Source organism: Drosophila sechellia, chromosome X (genome assembly GCF_004382195.2).
Source record: "Drosophila sechellia strain sech25 chromosome X, ASM438219v1, whole genome shotgun sequence".
NCBI classification, from domain to species: domain Eukaryota; kingdom Metazoa; phylum Arthropoda; class Insecta; order Diptera; family Drosophilidae; genus Drosophila; species Drosophila sechellia.
Window position 1 is genome coordinate 16,221,991 of NC_045954.1, and position 12,745 is coordinate 16,234,735.

At 40.8% G+C, this 12,745-nt stretch overlaps 1 protein-coding gene and 1 long non-coding RNA gene across 5 annotated transcripts in view; one reads left to right on the forward strand and one right to left on the reverse strand.

Moving 5' to 3' along the window:
* LOC6620222 overlaps positions 1 to 12,134 on the reverse strand; it is a 30,029-nt gene extending 17,895 nt beyond the window's left edge. Inside the window, exons 1-2 of one of the 4 annotated variants that reach the window (XM_032726033.1) lie at positions 11,951 to 12,134; positions 9,994 to 10,334 (exon numbers count right to left, since the gene is read on the reverse strand). The gene's annotated coding sequence lies outside the window, so the exon portion shown is untranslated. Of the gene's footprint in view, positions 1 to 9,993; positions 10,921 to 11,891 lie in introns of those variants that run through there. The other 3 variants (XM_032726032.1, XM_032726035.1, XM_032726034.1) reach the window with 3 other exon arrangements.
* Positions 1 to 12,745, forward strand: part of LOC116802233 — a 75,213-nt gene that overhangs the window by 27,163 nt on the left and 35,305 nt on the right. The window lies entirely within an intron of this gene.

Below are 12,745 nucleotides of genomic sequence, written 5' to 3' on the forward strand. Positions count from 1 at the left end.
AAAAAAAAAAGGTTGAATGAAATGGAATGCAATTCCAGTAGTTAGTCGCAGTTTTCATAATAACGCAGTCTCTGAGTACGAAATTCTTTTCATTGGATTCTCTATAGCCCCTTTTTATATATTTACCACATAGCTTCTATCGAAAGAAGACTATTGCTAAAGTTTTGACCAAATCTAATGATCTTAGACTATACAGGGAGAAAAACCATTAGACTTGTTGATTTAATAAGCAATACAAGTGAACTGCTTTCATAAAATTGAACCAACTTCAACTGGCACAAATAATTAAATATTTTTGCGGAAAAAACTCATAAACTTAATGGTTGAGCTAACTAATTTTCATGTCAACTGACTTAGGCACCAAAAAGAGTGAACCAAACTTCAGATACCTTCTGTTGGCCATGCACAAGATGCACAAGATCGCCATTCCCAAATTGGTCATTTTGTCCAGTGTGCTCCACCCGCTTCTTCATATTCATCTGACCGTTGTTGCCGTCCATGCCGCTGGGCTCTGCTCTATTGCTCCTCCATTTATTTAAGATGGCTGGAGCTCGGCTGGAGCTGCAGCTGGAACTGGAGTTGGGAGTCAGCAGTCAGCAGTCAGGAGTAGAGAGCTGCGATCCCGGCCTGCGACTTGGACTCGGAGTTGAGCCTGTAAAAAGCAATTCACTGTAATTGCTTTGTGACTTATGGCCCGGCCCAACTTGCGCGTTCATCGCTTTACCGATTGCTAGTCGGCAGGTAGCTGCCGACTCCACTCAAAGGCACCTCCTCCTCCACCACCACCAACTCCACCTCCACGTCCTACTCCTCCAAAGATTTCCACCTCCATTTCCATTTCCCCAAGCCCCACCACAGTGTCCCTATTTTTGCTTTTTTTGTGCTTTGCGGTCTTCGCTTGGAGAGGCTGCGTAGTCTGCCCAAGTGGTAGTGGTAGTGGTAGTGGCGACTTGACCTTGTCATGCCATTAAATAAAATCAAACAGAAACTGAACTTGGTCGGAGATGTTCCCGCCAGTTTGCCAGTTTTGCCAGGTTTGCCAGTGTGTCCGCCCTCTCCTTCCGGCGACCCTTTTGGGGTACCAGGTAACGCCCTCTTCTCTTCTCGGGGAATCGCTAATCCCACAGTTCCATCTGCGCCATCGTCTTCACTCGCCGTCTCCATCGCCTCCATCGTCTTGGCACATAACGAGTTGCTATATTTTGATGGATTTGCCCGTTCGAGGTGTAAATATTAAACATCAACCAGTGCGAAAACAACCAGTATCCAACGAAGCCCGATGTCAAGAATGCACTGCATGCACCTAGCCCCTCTTGGCCACATCTTGCTAACTGGTTGCTGCTGTTGTTTGCAGTTTGCCGTCTTCAGTTGTTAAACTTGATGACTGATGCTCATTGAATCTAATGCAAACGAAAACCGCCTCAAATCGCACTTTTCTGTGTGGAAAATCAGCCTCCATTGTCATTTGAAGACGATTTTTATGTAGACCTTTTTATTTGGCTAAATATTATCGTCCCTATTTGGTATTTGGTATAGTAAAGGCTTTACGTTCTCGATCTGAGCAAAAACCCGGACCGTGTCGATCCAGACATGTCCATTTGTTGGCCCATATCATGCCTTCGTTGGTTAAGTTTGCTTAAAAGTGGCCAACCACGCCCCATTTAGATCGTCCCATCGTTCCTATGACAGCCATATATTATATATGTATAATTAAGAAATCGGACCGTTTTCTGTCTCTGCTTTTTGTGGTCAAGCTACAAAGCACACTGTGCAAAAATGTGCGGTCTTACTAAAGAAAATTGCACTGTTGACAGTTGTTAAATCAAACGTATAACCCTATTAAGTCTGCTTAAGATTCAGGCTTATGTAAGTCCATCTTGAACTTGATTTACAATACTTATGATACTGGGTGTCTTCCATATGAAACATACATACAAACAATTTAAGGACAATTTACGCTTGTTATTTATCTTTGATTTATGTAGATAGAGGTATAAAATCTTGATCGAAATGAATTGGAAATGAAAACTCGGGCTAATCAACATATCAGCGAGTGTATTGTGTTCGTGTGTTGTCCCATGCGGTGTGCCAATTTTCAGCAGATAATGGCGAAGAATATTGGCAATACAAAAAAAAAAAAAAAAAAAGAAAAGGGAAAGGGATGGCGATAATAGGAACATCGGGATACAGAAGGGAAAAGCAAAATAAAAAAATAATAAAAAAAAAACAAAGCCGAACGGACTGCGGATCACGGGCCAAAGTTGGGATCAGCTAATACGCTTTGCTTGGACTCGGCTTGTCATTAGCTCACAGCTGCCAGCGTGAGTTCAATTACAGGCTGGGTCCAGACCTCGAAAGCCGAGACGGACTGGACTGGTTGTGCAGGTCGGCAGGAAATCGCATGCCATTACAAATTGTCCACATCAATAAATGGTGGCGAACGAGTGTGCACCGTGCGCTGCTGCACAGTGGGGCAAAGTGGTATATATTAAACGTAATGACTAAAAAAAATGTGTCCAAAGAACTATTAAATGTACATATCTATTCATTATTCTTCTTCATTATGTACTAAACTATGTAGCATATACATATATTTTTGTAATATTCATGAATTACTTAAATTTTATTTTCTGCCTTTTTCCATTTCGCTTTTTTTGACCAAATTTAAGCTTGTTTATACCACAGTGCGCTGCACTTGTCAACATGTTCTCACCAAGTCAAAAATCGCCAACGCACAGCGGAAAGAATTTGTTTCACTGTATTAAGATCACCATAGAAATTGAAATGGACCCACGAAAAGATACCTGATATTAAAAAAAAAGTTACTTTGAAAACAACAAAAACAAATTTGAGATTCGCAGCTGAAACAAGAAAACCGTGTTAATCCTAACAAAAAGCTTTAACCATGTCACAACAAATAATTAAAATCAGTTAGGGCAATATATTAAAGAGCTGACATGTTGTTTCGTTTTCGGGATTATCTCCTCTTAAGGTTTGTGAAGCTTATAATCCAATAATTTCTTTATTGCCCTGTCAATCTTCCTTCCCCAAACCATGCCGCATTTCTCTAAGTGCAGACCTTGCTCCAGGCGCGAACTTGGTCTTAAGGAAAAAGTGGTCAAGTGGGGGGAAATGTCTGGGGCAATCGAAAATCTTTGACTCTATGCCTATGGCATTCATCAGTATGCCTCGTTAAAAGCGAGTCCCTTACTTATCTTTGATTTGCCATAAGCACAGCGAAAAAAAGATGCCATTAAATAAAGTTGGTACTATACATATGTATGTATGTAACATGTGAAAATGGGATAAATATTTGTGACCTTATATATATTTTCTACATTTCGGAAACGCCTGAAAAGGTGACTATACCTATAATTCACATAATAATATCAGGGCCAACAATGTTATTAGTGTGTGAAAATAAAAGCTTGGTTTTACGGCATTTGCGTTCATGGAAACTGTTTGGCATGCGTGTTAATTTGAATATAAAAGCATATTAAAAACGCGCTGCAACGCGCTTAATTTCTCAAGCCATCAAATGCATGATTAATTCATTGCGCGGCAGCCAGATTTTCCCAGAGAATTGTCAACCGGTTAGTTTGACGATGGAAAATGCAATGCACATGGGAGGCAATGATTTTCTTTCTTTCTTTATTTTTGGCTTAGCTCTTTTTTTCTATTTTTCTATTTTTTTTTTTTTTTGAGAGCAATTAAACGCCAAGCACGCCGAGGTTTACTATGTGAAAAGAAGCCATTAAGGTCGCGCATGTCACAAATTAGCCGAAATTAAAAACATTTAATCTTTCGTGCCCAGGCAAAGTGAAGACGACAGAAGATCGAGACGCAGCCGCCATTCCCGCCATCAGTCGAGAAAAACCCACAAAAAGCTACAAAAGCACAGCAACAGTCGGCAGAATAGAGACAAAGCCGTCAGACAAACAAAAGCATACCGCCCGTCACACGAATAGCAGCCTCATCATCTGAAAATCAAATGAAATCGCGGCTGTTAAGTCAGCTAAAAAGTTAATACGTACTTTGCATCGAATTGATGGCTAATTATTAATATTAAGATGTATAGATTTCCGTTGTTGAATACAACATTTCAACGATCAAGAACGATAACTTATATTTAGATATTGGAAAAGTTAGTTTTTCTTGCGATAAATATTGCGTAATTTCTTACAGATAGCTAGTACTCATTACTCATTATCTCTTTATTAGCTCAAGAAACTATTGAAACGACCAGAGCTGTGCGTTTGGGCCACTCACGGCACTCAGTTGCTACAAATAGATTGAGTTTTACGAGGAACAGAGATGGCGATAGGGAAAAGAAGCCCTGACGAGATAAGTTACGGACATCGTGTAGATTCCCAAGTATTCTGTTTGGATCACTGCTCAGATGGCGATATCAATGCCCGACAGACAAGAAGCCACCTGATGGTAATTGAATTGCAAGCCGCTCCCCTTCTTCTGGCCAAAAAAAAAAAAAGAAAAACAAGTGGGTTGCCGGCACACGATGGCAATGGATCTTAATCAAAGGAAGGCAAAAGCTCTGATTTGGATGTCAATTCCATGTACGAAAACTAATCACCAAAGCCTCAATTCCGACATGAATGCGATATCGCAAGGGGTATAATTGCTGTTTAATAAATACAGCCGGTACGAGGGATAGATTAGTTGCAATGTATGCAGGATGGTTGGTTTGGGGGGCATTTCCGACCCTATAAAGTACCGTTGCAAGGCAACATGGCCACAAAAGGGTCCTTTGTGCAGTTAAAAGGGCTCATTGTACTCGTACAAGTAACCGTTTCCTACCCTATAAAGCGTATAAATGCATGTCCGTCTGTTTGCCAATTTCGGTACCTAAAATGGCCAGCTTACATATTATGTAACAGACTGCTAGTAAACAGTTGCAGTTTAATATATATGTATACTTTTAAAAACACCTATTTAGAACTCGAAACTGAAATGCTAAAAATAACTATCGAAAACTTGATATTTAAATGTTAATAATTTGTGGCAATCACGATTTTATAGACGCAGCCGTATGGCCACTTCTGACTAAATGTATATATATATACAGATATTTATAGATATATATACAGATATTTTTCAAGAAAAAATCAAAGTGTTCCATTGTCTGAGGGAACCGATCACAGTGGCGGCTGGGCTAGCCAATCTCGAGGCCGTGAAAGATCTTTTGAGATCTGAGATCTCTGACCAGCCAGACGGCAAGGTCGACACCATGCCTTAATTATTAATACACATAAGGCTATGTAATGGCTTAATCGAAATGCGGGAAAGGAAAAAACGAAAAAAAATCGATTAGATCGAGAAATAATGATCTACTATTTTGGTTTTGGTTTTATGCGCAAGTTTTTGCCTAAGTTTTACTTAAAAAGGTTTCTTCTACCACACACTTTGATTTCTTATATCTAAAATAATTACTTCCAGGTAAAGATGATAAACATTGAGAGTGATTTAGAGAGCCCCCTACTAAGTGTTTAAGTTAGTTGGAGTACTATTGAGCCTTGTTAGCAATGCGATTCAGTTGCTTGCAGCATTTGCTGTACCAATGTGTTGGTGATATCTCATTCCGACCGATTCGCATCATGTTTGCATCAGCTGGTAATAACATTGATATTTTGCCACTTCTTTTTGGGGGCGCCGCATTGCCATTCAACAAAGCCCTTTAATCGGGGCTTATTTCTGAGTTCGTTATGGTAATGAAAATTGGACAATAAGTGGGGAATACAAAACTGAGGAGAATCTTGTTGCAAGGCAACAACAACAACAACAAGATGAACAATAACAATAACCAAGAAGCCGAAAACAACTTGGACTCGGTGGAAAATTCAATTTGGTGCCAGCAGCAGCAGCAGCAGCAGCAGCAGGAGCAAAAAAAGAAGTGGGGGTGGGGGGACAAAAAGCGGCAAGGAAACACTGCAAAAGCGAGTGCAATAAATTGTTACATTCGCGGCACGACGCGCACCTGACACATAAGCTCCAAGTTGTCGTCTTCATCTGCGCCTTTTTGCCGCAAAAGCCCAAAGAGAACTCGACCTGAAGGAGTTCAAGCTATACCATACCCAAATACATATATACATATATGCAACGCGGATATATGTATGTACATACATACATATATAGCCGATCGGATGGAGAACGGAGCGACCCAAAGCGATTACGATCTGGCCAAAAACTGTTGCCAACTCGATCGAGCACTTCGAGCGGAAGATTGAACATCTGGTGGCTTGCTGTGAGGTAGCGGAGGCGGCGGCCCATTGGATCACAGTGGGCTATATTTTGATCGTTATGATTTCTGCACTCGCCAATGTGTTATTACGTCGAATGTGTGCGATTTTTTTGGCCACTTTCAGGATATTTGGCCATTGCTTGATGGCATCTTGGCATCAAAACACACAATTGCCAACACTAAGCGCAGAAAAGTATTCCATAGGCACAAAACTTTAAACCAACAAGTCTGTAGCATAAATGATCAATTTCTCAAACATGCAACGAAATCATTCATAATATATGGTTTACGATACTCGGCTAACTTTCTGGCTTGTAACTTATGGATCAGCCCTGTAATAAATCGTTTTCGAACCACTGTCCAGCGGTGGCTGCTCTGCAATTATACGCTGGCATGGCTGGCGGGGGTGGTGGAATGGAATGGGTTAAGGTTGGAAATGGGAATGGGAATGGGAAAGGGGATGGGGATGGGGATCGGGATGGGGATCGGGATGGGGATCGGGATGGGGATCGGGATGAGGATGAGATGAGGATGAGATGGTCAGCGGATTCAGTGGATTATACGAGCCGGCGCTGGGCAGCAACAATTACGATGACGAGGTCGGACTTGGATGTGGACGTGGATATGGATATATGCGGTTGATGCCGCTGTGGATGCGGATACACCTTGGCTGCAGCTGTGGATGTGAGAACAATGTCCCATGTCCACCATTATTGCATCTGCGGATTCGTGTGTTTTGCTGTTGCCGCCGCCGCCTTTGCAATCTTATTTTATTTTATGCCACCGCGGGCAAGGGATCATCGAGTCGCATCCATGCATTCTTGGTGTTTTCAAAGGTGGAGGCAGGCACAAATCGAGCAAAATTATTACTGTCCTGGCGAGTGAAGGAGTGATTGAGATCATTTGATTAGATCGCAGTGTGCCCCAATTTCCCATCTTTTGCTAGTGCTCGTTGGGAGTTTCAGCCTCATTTAGATCTTAAGATCCAAATGACCAAAGGACTGAAATTAGCGATATTTACGGGGGAAAATATTTAAAAATATTTTTTGATTTTACTACGGCACTATAGATACTTAAAGTAGAAAATACTTTAAAGTAGAAACATTATTCCATTGCAAAACAATTATTTTCTTTTAAGATAAGTAAGTAGTAGATAATTATGTTTTGCATTTTTCACCCTTTTAAAAAATGCCTTTGTTTTATCATTTATATTAATGTAACATTTATGAACGAGTATTTTTCTTTTTCGAATTATCTTTGTTAATTCATCAATGATATAATGAAATCGGAGCCCATTCAGTTGCACTGTAAGCAGGTGTCAGAGGGTCTTTAGCACTGTTTACCTTGCGGTCGGATCGGCCATTCGGATCGGTCTTGCACCAGGCTGGTGTTAGAGCTGGAGCTGGAGGCACTGAGCCATAGGCCTCCTCCGTCTCTATCTCCATCCCAATCCCCATCCCCATCCCCATCTCTTGGACTCAACTCAAACTGGCGCCCATTGTGGACGCCTGAGCGACAATCTTTGTCGTCAGCCAAGCATGATCCCCAGGTGTTGGGAGCGGGAAAGGCGGAGTGGGAGGAGGCGTACCTGTCATTCGGTCTTTGTCTCTTGACTGCCTTACCCAATGACACTGAGCAAAAATATGTGTGTATTTGCCCAACAAAGCCACAAAACCCTGCGGAAATATTCCTAAAAAAAATATCGATTGATTTGAAGAAAAGCCATTCAAACGGATTTTTATTAATTTAAATATGTTATAAAAATCCTGAATGAGAGTTGTGAATTATTTGAAGTCATGTTATATGCAGATTGATGAAACAATTACTGGTCATATGAAGAAGTATTAGCCCTGAAAAGGTTCCATTTAAATGTAAATTGAAAATCAAGTTACTGAAATGGTGCTGCAACAGGGAGTTGCAGTGAAAAGATGCGAGATGAGTGGAAAGGTGTCTAGAGGTTGTGGCTAGAGAAGTCAACTGCCGTTCTATTGCTAATTATAAGCATGGTGTAAATTTACAATGCTTGTGTTTACAGCTCACGAACAAACGATTATATGACTATATAGTTATGGCCTCCGCTGTGATTCTCAACTTGCGCCCACATAAATACATGCATATATATCGTATATAGGTATACATTTTGACAAAGGTTCTTGGTTAGAAAGACAAAAGGCAGGTATATTCCCATATATTCATTCACTTGCTACCGTTCTGAATTCCTTGTGTCGTCATTTGTCATTTTTAAAGTGAGGAATCTAGATACGTGTGCACATTTCACTTATTGTTCATCACTTCTGCGAATAGGAAATCAATGTTTAGGCAAAAACATCCACCAGATAAAAATACACACGTGCTCACCAACACAAACGCACGCACAACACACACACACATACGCAATTTAAGTATTATATGCGCGGAACCGACCTTGAGATTGAATAAAAAAGAGAATTAATAAAACCAAAATGACCTGTTTAATTCATGAGAAAATCCAGATGGAAGATATGGCTGGGAAAAAAAGCGGGGAGTGCTCGTTTGAGGGAAAATCAAGGCTGAATGAAAGAGCTCGGAAATCGCTGGAAAAGCGCTTAGGGGGAATTATCGTTCAACGCCATTTAAAAATTCGCTTGTTCTTTCTTCTTTTTTTTTTTTGTGAATGATACATTTTTCAGCAAGTGAATGCTAATTGCATAGCAATAGGTTATTTGTAGAATAAAACTAATGCATATTTAACATAAGAATTACATTTTGTGGTACTTTTAATATAAAATACACTATTTGCATTGCCAAATCGATGGAAGAATACATAAGAATGATCTTTAAATAGACCAAGTTTGATCTTTAAAAAGGAAACATTGAAATCTGTTACAAATATAAAACAATATATGCAAAATCAAACCAGAAGTGAAGAAATAATGCTGTAAAAATCAATTTATAACATATTTCATCGAAATTACAAAATGTCATGTCCCAAAATGGTAACATTTTTGACACACACACACACAGATCCCGATAAGCAGGTTTGCCGGCAACAACAATACGCAATCTCACTTGCAGATAGGCTAATTAAATCGCACTTGATCAAATTGGGATAGTGAAAAGTTGACAGGGAACACGGAACTGGTACAAGTGACATGATCGCAATAAATACGAAAGTGCAAGTCGCTTTTGTAGCAGCCAAATTGAATGAATTCAATCCTATTGAATATCAGTTTATAAACAACTATATGCGTAATCTCATTTATTTCTTGAAATTATCAATTAACATAAGTCTGCTATGTAAAAATGTACTGCGTACTAATGTGTTATCTTTGAAGCTGTTGTTGATAAGTTCAAATCAAAGCTCTTATCATTATTTGTAATGAAAAACACCATCTGCACGCCATATTTTCATGTTAACAATCCTAGTAAAGTTTCAAGTATAAATCTAATTTAGCTTAAACTGCTTGCAATTTGATAAAATTACGTATAAGATAGGTAAGCTTGCAACATAAGATTGTATCTGTCACCAAAAAAATTAAAGTAATCTAAATTGGCTATTCTTTTATGAAAAAATAGCATGAATACACTAATATTTTCGAAATCGTAGAAAAAAAGAAAATAAAGGGCTTATCACTTAAGTACTTCCAATTAATATGAGCTATGTTCTTTAGATGATATTTTAAGATTATTTCGCTGATAATTAAGGATACAGAAGTAATATCTTTGGGATATTTTCGAATTTCTTTGGACTTACTCACCTTTAGATTCGGCGTTAGTGTGCGTTTGGTGTCGGTGCGTTTGTGGCTGCAGTTGCTTTTTGCTCAGCTTGTAGTTGTTGATGCTGTTTTAGTTGCTCTCACACACACACACACACTCACACACACACACTTGCATACTCGCACACATGCAAGCCCACGTGCGTGTGCACGAGATTTATTTGTTGTTCTCGAAATGCTCTCCGCCTTGTATGTTGTTAGATTTGCTTGCTTTTTTGTTTCTAATATGAATTTCGTTTTTCTTCATTTGCTGGTTATTTAGAATAGGTCTTCTTCTTCCTTTTCGTTGCTGCAGTTCTTGTTGACCAAATCATTTAACTGGGCTAAAATACATACATATATATGGCATATTACGTTTTATTCCGGCACTGAATTTTGGTATTGGTTTCGTTTTTTCACATTGAAGTGTTTGTCATTTTGTACTAAAGTTCTTTTGGGTATATTTTGGTGTGCTATATTATATATGATTCTTATTTAGCTTTGAATTTTTTTTTTTCGGGGTGTCTCTTTCAACATTTTTCCGTGCGAAGAGGACGGACGACAGGCGGAATTCGCAGTGCCGCCGCTTTTGAAAACGGTTATAAAATCGCGCGACAAACGAACGAGAACGCTGCTTGCTTTTTTGGACGGCGAAGTCACGTTGCGTCACTTTTTGCTGCTACTGCTGCTTCTTCTTGCCCGTTTGCGACCCACCCGATGTGTCGCCATTTTTCGCTGGCCAAAAACTTTTATGCACTTTGCACTCTCGCTATTGCCAATCGGTCGCTCACTCGCTCTCGCTCGCACTCGCGGGCTCCAATGCACATGCAGTTGTTGCTTTCTCGCTTGCCCACGCCCTGCGACACAAACAAACCAGCAACGCAACACACATACACACCGAGTCACACACACATACAGTTATACAGATAGAGGGACACCCACACACACAGAGACACCCGCGCACGACGACACACAATCAAAAACCCATTCGGCTACAATCGCCCACCACCACGCCCCCTTTTGCCCACTCTCTCTCGTTCTAATAAAAGACCCCCCCGCCGCACTGCACCACCCGCCTCCCATTCGTTTGCCTTTCGACCAATGACACTCGACGACAATATTAGCGAGCACACACATACACTTACGCACTCTCGCACTCACACACACACGAACACACACACTCGCATACACGCACACGCAAAAAAACGAGTCACAAAAAACGAATTGTCGACGCCGACGCCGACAGCGCTGCCGGCAGAGATGCTGGGTATGTCCCCAAACGAAGGAAGGCAAAAGAAGAAAAAAAAAGTCAGAAAAAATATATCAAAGAGAAAAAGGAGCGCGTGCATGTGTATATGTAATCCAATCCAAGCAGTGGGCGTGGGTGGGTGTAAAAAACGAAGGCGCAACGCACTTTGTGTGTGTGCAAAAAGCAAGGAAGCCAATCCAAAAGACGCAACGACAAGCGACAAAACGACAAGCGACAAACGACAAACGACGACGGGCGACGTGCGACACTTGGGCGTGGGTGCGACAGAGATGGCGCGACTCGGCAATTGGAATGCAAGGGGAAGAAGAAGCAGCTGGGAGCCGAGGTATAAAAATGTAAATAAATAGGAGGCACACGAAGCAGGACATTCGCTGTTATCCTGGAAGACAAACCGAACACCCCCCGCCCACCCACTCCTCCTACTTCTCTCTTCATTTTTTTCTCACACCCACACTCACGAATGTCCTGCGAGGGGCGGAGCACCAATACCAATACCAATTCACTTGAATCCTTTTTTAGTTGTTTTTTTGTTATTTGTTTGGTTTTCGTTTTTTTTTTTATGGGTAGCACAGTAAAAACAGTTGTGAAAACAATAAAAAAAAAGTACGAAACTTAAAATGTATAAACTAACGGTTTTAGCGACGGCAAAACACAAACGGTTTTTTAGATTTTTTTTAAATTTATTTTTACTTTTTATTTAACATTTTTTAGGTTGTTTAAAAAACGGCGACAAGGTTTCTTTTTGTTATTGCGAACGCTGGTCTACAATTCCGATTCGATTCTTTTCCCAACCGATTCCCGATTACCGATTGCGGTAAATGTGCGGTGCGATGCGATGCGGCAGCGGCAAGTCGACTTCACTGTTTGAAATCACGTCGCCGCCGCTTTTGCTGCTTTTGCCGCTTGGCGCTCTGCTCAAAAAAAAGTACAAGAAAAAAACAAAAACAACAACAACAGCGAGAGCAACGAACGAATCTGGGAGCCAAACAAAGCACGCACACACACGCAACGCCTCTATTTACATGTGAATTCTCTGGACACTCGCACACCAGCGCACAGGAGCACACACACAAAGCACCTCACACACTCTAACGCGCTGTCCATTCGCTTGTATCGCCGGCTCACTCGCACTCGTGCGGAGAGGTCCAAAATGCAAGCAGTCGAAAGCAGTGCTCGCACCTTAAGAGCGGCAAGAGAGCGAAGAGAGTATTTGGGCAGCTCTTTTGCGCGCTAAGAGAGAGTCCTGCGATATGGCTATAATATTTTTGTGTGCTTCCCTATCATTTGGGTACAATTATTTATCAGTTCAAATTATTAATGGGCAATTGGCAGTTTTCCGTGCGAAATGGTTGTTCTGAGACTTCTTTTAGTGGTTTAGATACAAAAATCACATCACGAAAACACAATTCATGTGCTAAAATACATTAACGTACGATAATCTGTTCAATTTCTTTTGTTTGATGCCCGGCCCCATTTAAATGATTA